The following is a 13,712-nucleotide window of genomic DNA, read 5'->3' on the forward strand; positions in this document are numbered from 1 at the left end:
ATTAAAAAAGAAAGTTGATATTCTATTTGTTTTTGTTTTTTGCAAGGTTGGGGAATTTTATCCAGGATTTTTTTATGCAATTCAATTTATTATATTAAGTGTTTTCTAAGAGCCAATGAGTTTTTTAGAAGTAGAATGCATAGATTTACCATAAATTTTTAACCGCATAAATGTTTGCAGTACGGAATCTTCACTTAATTCGCACGATAAAATTCCTCAGAAGAATAAGTTGTGTAAATTGATGATAAACAAATTCCATTCGTAGGAAGGATGAAATTAATTTACAACATGTCCAATATAGTAGGTTGCGTTATAGTCATAAATAAGTTGCGAAAGTCAAGCATATGTTGTATATAGATTCCACCTCTTGCGCTTTTTTCGGTATAAATAAGTTGTATATAAGTGACTAGACGTAAATTTTTACCGCTGATATTGTCATAAATAAGTTATGTAAACCCGTTTATGACAAATTGTGTTGCTTGGGAAGTGAACACATTTTCCAATTTTTATCCAATGAAGGTTGTATTGGCTCGCAACGCATCGAGAAATACGAAATGCGAAAACAGCTGAGTTTTCAACAAAAGAGAAAATCGATGAAGAGTATCGATCCCTTATAATTCTGAATGCTAGAAGTACTTTATTAAACTTAGAGCAACTTTGCCAATATGCCAAGTTTGTGACATTTCAATTTTTAGACATTCAATTTGTCAAAAGGAAGCATCTATTAAGTACGTCACACTCTAAGTGGAGCTATAAATGTGTGACTAGCAATGCATTTGTTAAAGGAAAAACGTTACTTAAGGAGGAGTCTGCAAAATCATTTCAATTCAGTACTATTTTCAATCTTTTATTTTAATTATTTTCAATGTGTTGTAGATTGATATACATCATAAAGTATTTCAGCATGGTATTCGGGAAAATTTCAGATGAGTTTTTAGAGGATCAAAATAAATCAATGCCATCTCGAGCCATCATTTGTGTCCCATCACAAGTCGGGATCTGGTATGGCTCTCCTGGAGTTGCGCGGAAAATTCCTCTCACCTGACGGCAGACCTGTCTGTGCTCATAAAATCATTAACGGCTGAATAGATGCCTTCGCAGTGACCACATATTCCATACAAAGTGGTCCATTGGACGCAACCCACACTGTTGAAAAAGCTTAAGGTTTATGGACCTCTAGCATGGCATAACACTCTTTCTCTTTATCTCGAGCATACACAGCATATACCTACCTGTTAGTTGTTGTTGTAGTTTTCTCCATCCAAAGCAGAAAGCATCTCTCTATCTCGCCTTTATCGTACGTTTGTTGTTTTTCTTTCATTCAAGTATGCCTTTCTTTCACTAATACTTTGAGCTCTAACTGTCTTTCGTCCGTTTCTTTCTCCACCTTCTTCACACTGCGCGCAGGAGATAATTTGCTTTCTTTTCTTACCTCTTTTATGTACGCTTACTGTTGGTATATGAAAAGTCATAAAATCATACCTACATTCTAATATCCCTCCACTGAATGGTAGATAACTCCGAACGTGCCAATCTTTCCAATTTCTGAATTTCTCCGATATTTTAGTTGCACGCTGGCGGCGGATACATTTCGTTCGGTTTGTTCTCTTGTTGCTCCACAGGAGGAATATGTACGTAGGCTACATACAACGCAGCTCGGCCTCGGATCTATGATCAGTCAGTGTCGTCCACCACTGACTGGTTACGATGGCAGGCAACAATATCGACCAAAGAGCGAAAGAGGAAGAGAGAGAGCGTTTATTTTTTTTTTCTTGTGGTATTTTACTCCCGTTGGATAAATTTGCCTATAAATTATGCACTGTGTGAGTTGAACGGTGTGTAAAATGTGAGTAACCGTTCGTATACCGAGCCTTGTGGGGTTCTGCCTGGTTCGGTCATCGCAGATCAAGCGTAAGCGTAAGTAAACGGTGCTCCAAATGCACCGGCCAACCGAATCGGATTCTAGAAGATGATGCAAATATTTGCTGCAAAAGCTTATTGCTCTCAGTTCTGTTTATTTTTTGTTTACTTCTAAACTTGACTGCTACGTTATAGGATGACTGAACATTACATGTGATATTTGCTTATTTCAGGCATGCAGTTGAACATACTGTTCATAATCTAATGTAGACAGTTTTTTAGACCTCTCCTCCCGCGTAGACAATCATCCAAACAATTTTTTTGAAATTTGTATGAACCGTACATACATGATTCACGAGAAAAGGTCACTAGAAGTTTTGTTTACAAAAGCTGATGAGGTCTTTTCAATTATTGACCTTGATATAATTTTTAATTAAATATAACGTCTGCTTTGCAACATAATAAAACTGTGTACACGGATACAAATCTCCTATTGTACACGGATAGAAATTTCTATTGCTGATTATTCATAAAATGTAGAAGTCAACTAATAAGCAGACGCCTTGCAAAAAGTTAATGAAGATCATGCGTCAAATGATCGCTTCTCGGTCTAAGGCTAAGATCAAAGTGCATGCGTCAAATGAAATGTATAAGTGGTCACACATACCTTTTATGCATTCTTATATGACCTATGTGATTTGTCTTATGGAATGTATAAGGCTGATGTTTTGACAAACATGTATAAGTGAAAACATGAATAAAATAATTGATTTTCGTTTCGTGTAATCATTCTGAGAGATACTACACGCAGGTAAAAGAACGTAAGAATTCCATAAGAAACGCTTATGAATATTAACCATACGAAATGAGTGTGAATTTCATTGATTTATCTTATGAAAAATAATGTTGACAAAAAAATAACAAATGGGAGCAGACTGGAACCGGAAAATGGACGTTGAGGTTAGGAGGCCCGTGTGTTGACCACTCGTCAAAATGTCTCGGGAAAATGAAATGGTTAAAGGTGTATAAGAGCTACCTGATGTTACCGTAAATCATTCATAAGTCACGCTTATGCAATTCATATATATTGTTCATAAGTCGAGCCTTATTAAATTCTTAGGCCTTTATGAGACATCGATCAAAGTTACGTGCTATTTTGAGCGAGAAAGGCGTGATCAGAGATGTTATGCCTCAGAACATCCCGGCAGCGCCAACTGGGATTGAAACCAGGCCTGCTGGGGTGAGAGATAATCACGCTTACCACTACACCACCGGCGCCGCTGCCGAGATGTTTGTATGGTCATTTCGAATACGGGATATCACTACCTGCTCTCGGTGACGGGTCGTCCCATCTGGTAATATTCTCTTTTAATTTTCGAATAGCTGGTGTTCTAGCTGCCATCCAGCCGCGACTCCAGGCATCCTCGATAGTTTTGGTTACCCACTTTTTTAGATCGGGTCCTGTGACTTCTCGCGTATATTTAGCCATATGCCGACCAATAAATAAAACTGGGAAATGTCTACTATTTCAAGTTTCATTTTTATTTCATGCAGGCGATTTGTATCTCACAAGAAAATTATTGTGTCCTATTCCGCATAACAGACGTCACCCGATTTTGTTTTTGCACAGATTTATTTTAAATTGATATTTTTGCACGGTTTTTTTTTGAAAATACAACGCACGAATCAATTGTTTCTTCGGGATTTTTTTTTAATCTGGATAAAGCTGATAAATTCGTTCAGATTGTTTTCTGCTGCGTACATGTGATCATCTGGTATGTGCTATGTTTTGAGATCGTGACCATCTAGGATGTTTCTGTATTTATAAAAGATGTTCAGGTGACCAAGACCTTGGAAAGTATTTCAGATGACCCATGTTTTCCATAAGTTTGAAACTCTCTCAGTATGCGCTGCTAGTGAGCACATGAACTTTCTGTAAGTGGACATTTTTGGAACGGGAACAAATAGAAGTCAGAAATCGATTTCCGACGTTAGTTTTTTTTCCGAAAAAAAAATATCGGTTTTTTTCGGAACGAGGACAACATGTATAGACTGGAACTCGCTATCTGACGCCATTTTGTCCTTGATACGAAAATACACAACACACGGTGAAGTGCAGATGGAAGACGGAACGTGGAGAAAGCGAATGAACCACGAATTGCACCCGTTGCAGGGGACGATTACGGTGGGCTGGACACGTCGTAAGAACGCAGCGGGCAAGGTAGATCAGCAGAGGACTCAAGCCTTATGGGGTGTTTATATCTGTGCAGATTTACTCGCGCTAGTGTACTCGCCAACTAGCACGAATTTCAGTTGCTCCTGAATTTTTATGCTAGTAGACGCTGATGCCCTGTTTACATTATGTTAGTGAGCTTTTTTGCTAGCTCATTGTCGGTAGTGAAATAGTATAAGTGTATACAACCCATTAGCCTGACTCACTGGCGCAGCAATGGGGGTGTTAGGGTACAGCCACCTCTCAGGGCCATGAGGTAAATATAAAATTACACTTTTCCATATGCACATAATGGGAATCGATTTTAGCGATTTTTGCTATGGACCACTTCCCGATGAAAATGTTGTGTAGAAGTATCAACATGCAGAGAAAAGTGTTTTCTTTCAAATCGTTGAGATTTTCGATTTAAAATTTTTAGTGTCTAATTCATCATAACAAGCGCCCTATGGGATAATTTTAGCCGAAGGAAAATCAATTATGAACTTCTGTACAACTATCCCATAAAATATTGAATACATTTTAAAATTATAATTTAATATTTTGATATACCCTGGAAGACCTTTTGAATTCCTCCCAAAAGGTTCGGCCGACTTCTATGGAAGTCAACTTATTCCAGATGTTAAATACAACTACTCCAGGAAGCGTCATTGGACCTATCCAAATTTTTTTTCCCAAATTTCCCCGATTTATTCTGACTTTCTTTAGAAGTTTCTACTGATTTCCTTTGAAAGATTCGTCAATTCGGATGCCTAGACAGGTTTAAATTTATCTGGAAGATATTTCCAACTTATCCTTATTTTTTCTGTATTCCCCTAATAGAATCTTAAGGCCACTTTTTGGAAATTTATGCTAGTTTTCTTGAAATGTTTACCTCAACTTTCTTCCATATTTCGACGTAAGCTTGTTGCTGTTTTATTGGCATGTTCCTTCCGACTTCCACTGGAAGAGTCCTGAAACTTCTCCAGTCCTGCAACAGAAAGTTTTCCAGACTTGATCTGGCCAATTCGAACTATCAAATCAAATCTAGATAGAGCAGGAATTAGGGCGTAACAGCTTTTGTAAACAATGACTTCTGTCGACGATTTCTAGGAATTTTTCATTTATTCATGACGATTGTAAAGGGAAATTCCATATTAGGATTCTTGCGTCGCAATACAGCACAATTAGACGACGTGCCCGTCATGAAAATGTTGTACTGTTCTCTTGTCGTAGCGTGCTTGAATATTGAGTGCAAATTTGGGCTCCGTATCCGTATCGAGATAAAACAAAAACGCAAAAAGCTGCATTACGGTGGTTTCCGTAGATCAATCCCGAAAATCTACCTCCATACGAACATAGATGCGCGCTGATTTGACTTCAAACTTTGTCGAGCCGGCGTATTTTCGTGCAGAGGATGTTCGTTAATGTCGTGCTGAGTAACCATGTTGATTGCAGTAGTGTGCTTCAGAACATCAGTCAACGCTCTCATTCTCCAAATCCGCAACATTTACTTTTTGTGGACTCCTGGGCACCGCACCACATACGGATATAACAATCCTCTGGATAGATGTTGTTGACTATTTAATGACGTGTATGAAGTAATTGATTTTAATATTAGTAGACTAATTTTTAGGAATAGAATTATTAATTTAAAAAAGTCTGTGTGGTTGGTAAACAAACAAATACATACGTGGGAGGTAAGCTTTTGAAAAACTAGTTTCTTTGAAAAAATCCAAAATTACCGCCTGAAATTCTAAATATGCCAAAGGTATCCAAACATTAGAGTTTTTTTTTTCAAAAATTACTATTGCATTTTTTTTTTAAATTGCTTGAGCTCTTCTAGCTGACGAGGGATTCATCGATTCAACATATTATAGAACATTTTTTCTATATTCATAACTAGTGCTATCGAATAAGTGAAAAAGAAATGGTTTGTAAAAACGTACAAAAAGTGGCAAGTTTCTGCGAGAATTGCTCAGAAGTTAAAACCAATCGCACCATTGACTGCACCACTTTGAAATTATCATCCCATCGCACTTCGGGGCATAGACATAAACCTTCGCTTCCTTGTTTGTCAGCATGTCTAGCATATTTCTCCAAGGAATCCGTGTTTTTAAAAAAAAAATGCTGTGAATTCGCATACCCTCATCATAAATCCTGACTGGATTCCAACATCATTACTCCATCGTTTTGCATTCCGTCTACTGATTCAAGGGGAGCAAATTTGTATCTACATATCATTCTATCTACTTAAATATGTTGCTGCTCCGCGAGCCAAGCATCCATGCATGCAGACAGACGTATTTGGTGCTTTGCGAAGCGTTTGGATCGGAAAAAAAAATCGCCGACATGTAGGCTATGCTTCAGAGCTAAGCAGAGTAACGCACACTCCCTCGAAAGCTCCGAAGGGGGACATAAAAACACAAACACGTGCTCTGTGCAAGCGGTTGATTCCGAGGTTGATGCTTCGATGTATCGAATCTGCAGACGCATGGTGATTTGTGAATTCACAAGTAAATCGATTGAATGAAATGACATTATTGTGCTCCGTTAAGATTGTCAATTCTTCGTTTGCTCATGGAAAACAAATGTTGTTCAAAAATATTGGTTGTTTTTGCTAATGCAAACTTAGACTCGTTCATGGATAAACACAAAGCAAAGACAGCAAAGACGCACGGTTCAACTCCGTTGCATATTTATTCATTCTCCCGCAGAGAAGCTTGACGATAAACATTGAATTGTTCGGTGGTAAATATTTAAGTTATCCTCACTTATTAAAATTTACGAAAACAATATTTCGTTCAGTCCACCTTGCGGAAATGAACTCGTAAACAATCGACCAATGGTCAGGTTCGGCTCAATCAAGCTAAATAGAACCAATCATTTGAGCAGCCATGCAAATTGTCAATGAGCGAGGATGAAACGGGATAGACAGTTGCTGAATCTTCAATATAATAATTTATTTTACTTTATGGCGACCAACCCTCTCTCCAATGATAATGGTCGCGTTGAATGGTCGTGATAATAACCGCACGAAACGCAATCCATCGTTGGTTGATACAATTTCAATCAATAAATCGTACGGTGTGAATCGTACTTACATTGTTTTTAGGAACGATAATTACAAAGTCAAGGAACGTTTTACTCAGGTTGCGCACATTTTCATGAATTGAGGGATCATGGATCTAAACTTTGAAATTGTATATGTTGTATAATGAAGTTTCACAATTTAAACAAATTTTGGTTATCAGGTCGTTTATTCCAATGCAAGTAAGAGCTAATTTTCACAATTTAAACAAATTTTGGTTATCAGGTCGTTTATTCCAATGCAAGTAAGAGCTAATTTAAAATAACTTCAAAACAGTTTCCGAAATCCGGGGGCAAATTGGTCACAGCACAGTGGTTCATCCTAGAGCAAATGTCGGTCCTATTCTCACACTTTTTCTAACCAGATAGTAATGTTGTATTATTATTTTTACTTGTTATTAAACTAACTTTATGACAATATCATGCATTAAAAAGCTATGTTTTTTATGTGTGCTGGCTAAAAAGGGGAATTAAAACAAAATATTTACAATATTTACATCTAACGAATACAGTGCTTTCTCGATTTTGTCAGCCTCGTCTCTAATTTTAGGCTGAAAAAATTCGTTTTGAATATCTTCGCTGTGAAGTACGAGCGAAACGAACAATTTAATTCATTATACATCAACGAATACGCGTTTGTTGATATTCACCACTGCTTGATTATCCAACCCAAAATTGTCAAAATCAGAAGTGATCCTCAAAAGCAAAATAATCAAATTCATTTTGAGCAAAATGATTATTTTGAATGTTGTCAATTTCAGAGCCTAAAACTTCGAAACTATCAATCATGAGGCACTGTATTTCCATCTAACGACTTTTATTCATTCAGATAAAAATATGGTAGACAGAATTCGTGTGACGTTTCTAAACAGATATAAATCTCCTTATACTTGTTGGCATATAAATATTGCTGATTATTCATAATATTCATAAGTAAACTAATAGTGTAAAGTGGGGTAAACATTTGAACTTATTTAAAAAAAAAAATCTCAAAACTCCAAGCATTGTGAATCAAACTTGTTCCATACACAGGATCCTTCATTCAAGGTGTACAACTTTCTCTAACAGAATTTTGGTGAATTTTCAGTCCATTCGTAGTTATAACGATTTTTTCGGAAAATCAAACTTTTGCCTTACGCCCGGTGGGACAAAAGTTCGTTTCTGCAATGGGGAAAAAGTTCGCAAACTTAATGGAAGTTTGTGAGAAGTTTTGCCATTACAAATCTTGAAATACCTCATGATGGCGTGAAGACGTAAATTTCATTCAACACGCCTCAAATACTTGGCTATTTACAAGGCTTTTGAAAATGAAGCACATGTTGGGTTTCGGTTTTTATTCCTTAACGAAAAGACATAGAATGTTTTCGAAGATGTGCTTTTGTTTAAAATTCATTTGAAATAGACGAAATATACAGTTTGTTTGGTTAACCTTACATTAATTATATGCACTTACAAATAATGTAAGCTTATTTCCATTCATTTTTGATGCCATCACTTTGAAGAAGTTTTGTAATGCACATTTTATGTTTTTATTTTTTCAAAGATTTAACAATTTTTGTATGTTTCAGTGTATTTTTTTCTTAAAGTCCAATCAGTTTTTTACAACTTCTTCTCAGACATAAATTAGATTCAATAAACAGTTTTAGAGTTAGATTTTTTTGAAAAATTCATATGTGAAAACACATACGCCCTTTTAAAAAAATTATCTGGGGTGAAAAATGGTTCGTGATCTGTGGAAAATCATAATCTCCAATGCTGAGAACATGTTGAAAGTTTCATTCAGATCGGAAAGAGTCGTGCCAGATTTTGATTTTTTTGACAGATTTCACCTGAAAATGCTCAATGCTCAACAGTTGCGCACTGATTGAGTTCCACACATGACGGTGAAAAAAAAACTCCAAAGGGGGAGTTTGGTAAAGAGAGATGAAAAAACCGATTTGTACCTTCCTTAAAAGTTGTTCTAGCTCGCTATCCTAATATCTATATGCAATCTTCACACTGCCGTACTCTAACGGAACTATCAACTCTATGCTTTCATCTACTCCATCTATCGTATAAAAATTACCACTACAGTCTGTTATTTGAAATCAGCATCTTCAACTATAAAAAAAACTTATTTACAGCCAAAAGAGCCTTGTGTAGAACGCATGTTTCATGACAGCGATTTTTTTTTCACCCTTGTTAGTAGTGAAATAATCGATTCATCACCTTAATAGGTATCAAGCGCTGATAAACTGTATTTTGTGTAAAGCCAAGTCTAGACTCTTCGATTGTTTGTTTACATTCGTAAATTCTTGAAAGAGAATGAGAGCAATGTTCTTTTTTCTTTAACTCTTTATTTGTTCCAACTTCAAAATAAATTACATTTCATTTTAACCTAGGTGCTCCAGTTACTACAGTAACTTACCAGCCTTAATTGTTATGATATATAGCTAAGTGTTTTTAAATTGTTCCTGTCTTGGCAATTCAGTATTTTAAACAGGTTTTTTAAACCTGCATGTTAGTATAACAATTGATATCTTAAAACTAAAAAACTAAATCTTATCTAAGTATAAAGGGAATTAATCGTTGCAATTGATATCTTGATAGCAGGCTTGCAATTACCTTCTTTTCTTCCTGAAAATAAGAATTATCGTTGAAATATCTCACAGCTTCTTAAATCCGAAAAATACCATTTTAGCTGTAATGAGCATTTGCAAGCTTGCTAGATAGAGCTGGAATTAGGACATAACATCCTTGGTAAACAATGACTTCTCTCGTTGATTTCTATGAATTCAAGGCACACCAACACAAACCAACATATCCATCGAGTAAGGGAAGTCTTCCCCTACTCGATGGCGACTTCGATATGCCAGGGAGAGCCATGCTTTCGAGAAATCATCGAGAGTAGACATTGTTTACAAAAGCTGTTACGCTCTAATTCCAGCTCTATCTAGATATTATCATTATCGAAGAGCCCATGTACAAGGGTTGCTATAGATTGACGATAGCAAATACCCACAGGCAACAGTAGCGGTAGCAGAGTAGCATGCTTAAGCGCCGTGCCAATACGGCCAATAGCAACTTATTTGCTGCTAGCTGAGTGTGCCCTCCCAAGTAACATTTCTGGTTTTATGAGGGTTCTGTAGACAATGATTTAGACTTGTAGAATGCATTAAAACCTCGATAAAACTAGCAATTTTGCTTGGGCGGCCTTGGTCGGGATTCAATATTAGCTTAAGTTTATGTGCCGGTTCAAAAAAGCATGCTAAATTTTTCTGTTTCATTTGTATGGGAGCCCCTCTGTAAGAGGGGGGAGGGGTCTTGAATCATCATAAGATCCTTTCCCGGCCCCAAATTTTCACGCCGATCGGTTTAGTTTCCGAGTCTATAAGGGTCAGCCAGGCAGACAGAAATTATTTTTTATATATATATATATATAGATATAAACGTATTGCATTGATGACGCGTCCTTCTAAAAGGTGATACGGTCAAAATTTGGTCAATATCAACTTGACGTATTTCTTTCAATTTTGCATTTAAAAAACCTGAACACCCCTCATTTTGAAGGTGTGTGTGTGTAGAATGTTGCTCTTATTTTGATTTTGGAATTCACTCTTCAGTTGTCAAAATGCCGTCCAAGCAAGAAGAGCAGCGTATCAAAATTTTGCTCGCGCATCGCGAAAATCCGAGCTACTCGCACGCAAAGTTGGCAAAATCGCTAAAAGTTGCCAAATCAACCGTTACAAATGTAATTAAAGTGTTTGGGGAACGTTTGTCGACAGCCAGGAAGTCTGGATCGGGGGGAAATCGATAACCGGAAGCCGCTGAGACGACAAAGAGAGTTGCCGGTAGTTTCAAGCGAAACCCTAACCTCTCTCTCCGAGATGCCGCAAATAAGCTGGGTGTATCGTCTACAACCGTGCATCGAGCCAAAAAACGAGCCGGACTATCGACTTACAAGAAGGTAGTGACTCCAAATCGCGATGATAAACAAAATACGACGACCAAAGCGTGATCCCGGAGGCTGTACACGACGATGCTGACGAAGTTTGACTGCGTGGTAATGGACGACGAAACCTACGTCAAAGCCGACTACAAGCAGCTTCCGGGACAGGATTTTTATACGGCAAAAGGAAGGGGAAAGGTAGCAGATGTTTTCAAGCACATGAAACTGTCAAAGTTCGCAAAGAAATATCTGGTTTGGCAAGCCATCTGTACCTGTGGCTTGAAAAGCAGCATTTTCATAGCTTCCGGGACTGTCAACCAAGAAATTTACGTGAAAGAGTGTTTGAATAAACGTCTGCTGCCTTTCCTGAAGAAACACGGTTGTTCCGTACTGTTTTGGCTGGATTTGGCATCTTGCCATTACGGTAAAAAGGCCATGGAGTGGTACGCCGCCAACAACGTGCAGGTGATTCCCAAGGACAAGAACCCTCCCAACACGCCAGAGCTCCGCCCAATTGAGAAATACTGGGCTATTGTCAAGCGGAACCTAAAGAAGACCAAAAAAACTGCTAAGGGCGAGCCGCAGTTCAAGGCAAACTGGCTTTCTGCGGCGAAGAAGGTGGACAAGGTGGCTGTACAAAATCTGATGGCAGGGGTCAATCGTAAGGTCCGGCAATTCGGATTTGGAAAAGCGGAAGCCTAACTGAATATTTTTCCTGAATTTTATACTAATTGAACTTGAAAAAGAAATTTAATTTGATTTTTTAAATAAACGATTTCACCGATTTACAAGCGTTTTCCCTTGACCAAATTTTGACCGTATCACCCTTTACTATGGCACAAGTTTCTATATAATCATAGAATGCACTATCGTCCACCGATGGGGTTCAAAACTAGTATAAGAGAGGAGCGGACTGGCTGGCTTTTAGCCAAACGATCCGCCACAGCCAGAGCCAATCGGAATTTCATTAGCAGGTTGCTAGAAACCATCTAGGCATAGGTTGCGAAGGCAGTTTGTTTTGAATCCACTCCTCTCTTATCCTAGACCCTCTTTATTCAAAACCATGTCATGTCAAACCATGTTTGGTAGTTGTATTTTAAATCAATGTAAAAAACAACCAAAATCTATGGCAAACGTCTGTGCGTTTCCCTCATGTCTGATTACGGTGCACCTCCCAGAATTGTGGCTTTAGGTGAGAAAACAACTATCTGAAAGTTTCAGCTTATTTGGTTGTAACACGAGCAGGTACATTTGGTTCATAGTTTATATGGTTTTTATTAATATGAAGAATGACACACCTTCACTCTTATACTTGATTAAGCTCAGAACTTCAGGATTTGAAGCTTACGTTTGAATGTTTGTAAAAATTGTGTTCGAACATTATTCTCGTATACATTTAAATGCAAATGTCTCAATAACACTGCCTTGAATCGTGATGCAATCTTTAGCAAAGTTTTTCTTGTTGTTTAAACTACAAGCCGTGAATTTGTGAGCTAAATCGAGAATGGTCCAATTTTATGACCGAAAGAGTGAAGGGTGTTATTTTCTTATACATTTTGAATTCCATACTTTGAATCAAAACCGGCAGCTCGTGTTACAACCAAATGAGCTGAATCTTTCAGAGAGTGGTTTCAAATATTATAAATTAACAAAGAGTGGACTATTTTCTATTATCCCCAAGACACGATTTTTCCTGACACTAGTACCACTAGTGAAATGAACAAAAACAACTCACAATTGAGTAAAATTAAAAACTATAAATTGCTCACCATGGCGTACAACAACAACTGGGAAAACATTCTTGATCATGACGACGTTAAGGCCGCTGCGCAAACTTTTTCTCATGTCTTGGCATATGTCATTGACAGACACGTCCCGAAAAGAATTCACCGCAAAGACTCTCACCCTCCAGGGCCACCCACATTAGATCCGTTTGCGTTGCGTTGACGTAAATTTGATAGTTAGACAATAGATTTAGCTGTCACTTTGCCGCAACGCGTCCGATCCGGATCTAATGTTGAGCTGCGTAGGTTGAAGTCGACCAAGAGAGCAGCATTGAGAAGATTTACGAAGAATCGCACGCTTCCTCTGAAACATCACTACGTGAGGCTTAATCACGAGTATCAGCGAGCCAGTCGTCGATGCTTTCTGCGATTTCAACGAGGTATTCAGCGTAACCTTAAACTACACCCGAAATCCTTCTCAATTCAATTCCGTCAATGGAATTGAACAGTGAAGTCGCTTCCACTCCGCAGGATATTTGCTGCCTTTTTTCTGTCAATTTTGCCAGTGTGTTCACTGATGAGAGACTAAGTGACGACCATGTTTCCCTCGCAGCCAGGAACATCCTACTAATTGGTCAAACGCTGGGTGCAATTGATGTCAACGTTGATATGATTTCTAACGCTGCAACGCAGCTCAAATCGTCCTTCAACCCTGGACCCGAAGGAGTTCCGTCCGTGTTTTTGACATATTGCTTGCTTATTAACTCCACTTCACCGTCTATTCCGAATGTCCCTCTCCAGTGGTATATTTCCATCCTCCTGGAAATTTGCACCCATGTTTCCTGTCCACAAGAAGGGAAGCAAACGAGCCGTGGATAACTGTCGTGGAATTACATCGCTG

The sequence above is a fragment of the Ochlerotatus camptorhynchus genome, unplaced genomic scaffold, assembly GCF_037179485.1.
Source record: "Ochlerotatus camptorhynchus isolate MF236.1 unplaced genomic scaffold, CSIRO-AGI_Acam_v1.1 ptg000558l, whole genome shotgun sequence".
In the NCBI taxonomy this organism is placed as follows: Eukaryota; Metazoa; Arthropoda; class Insecta; order Diptera; family Culicidae; genus Ochlerotatus; species Ochlerotatus camptorhynchus.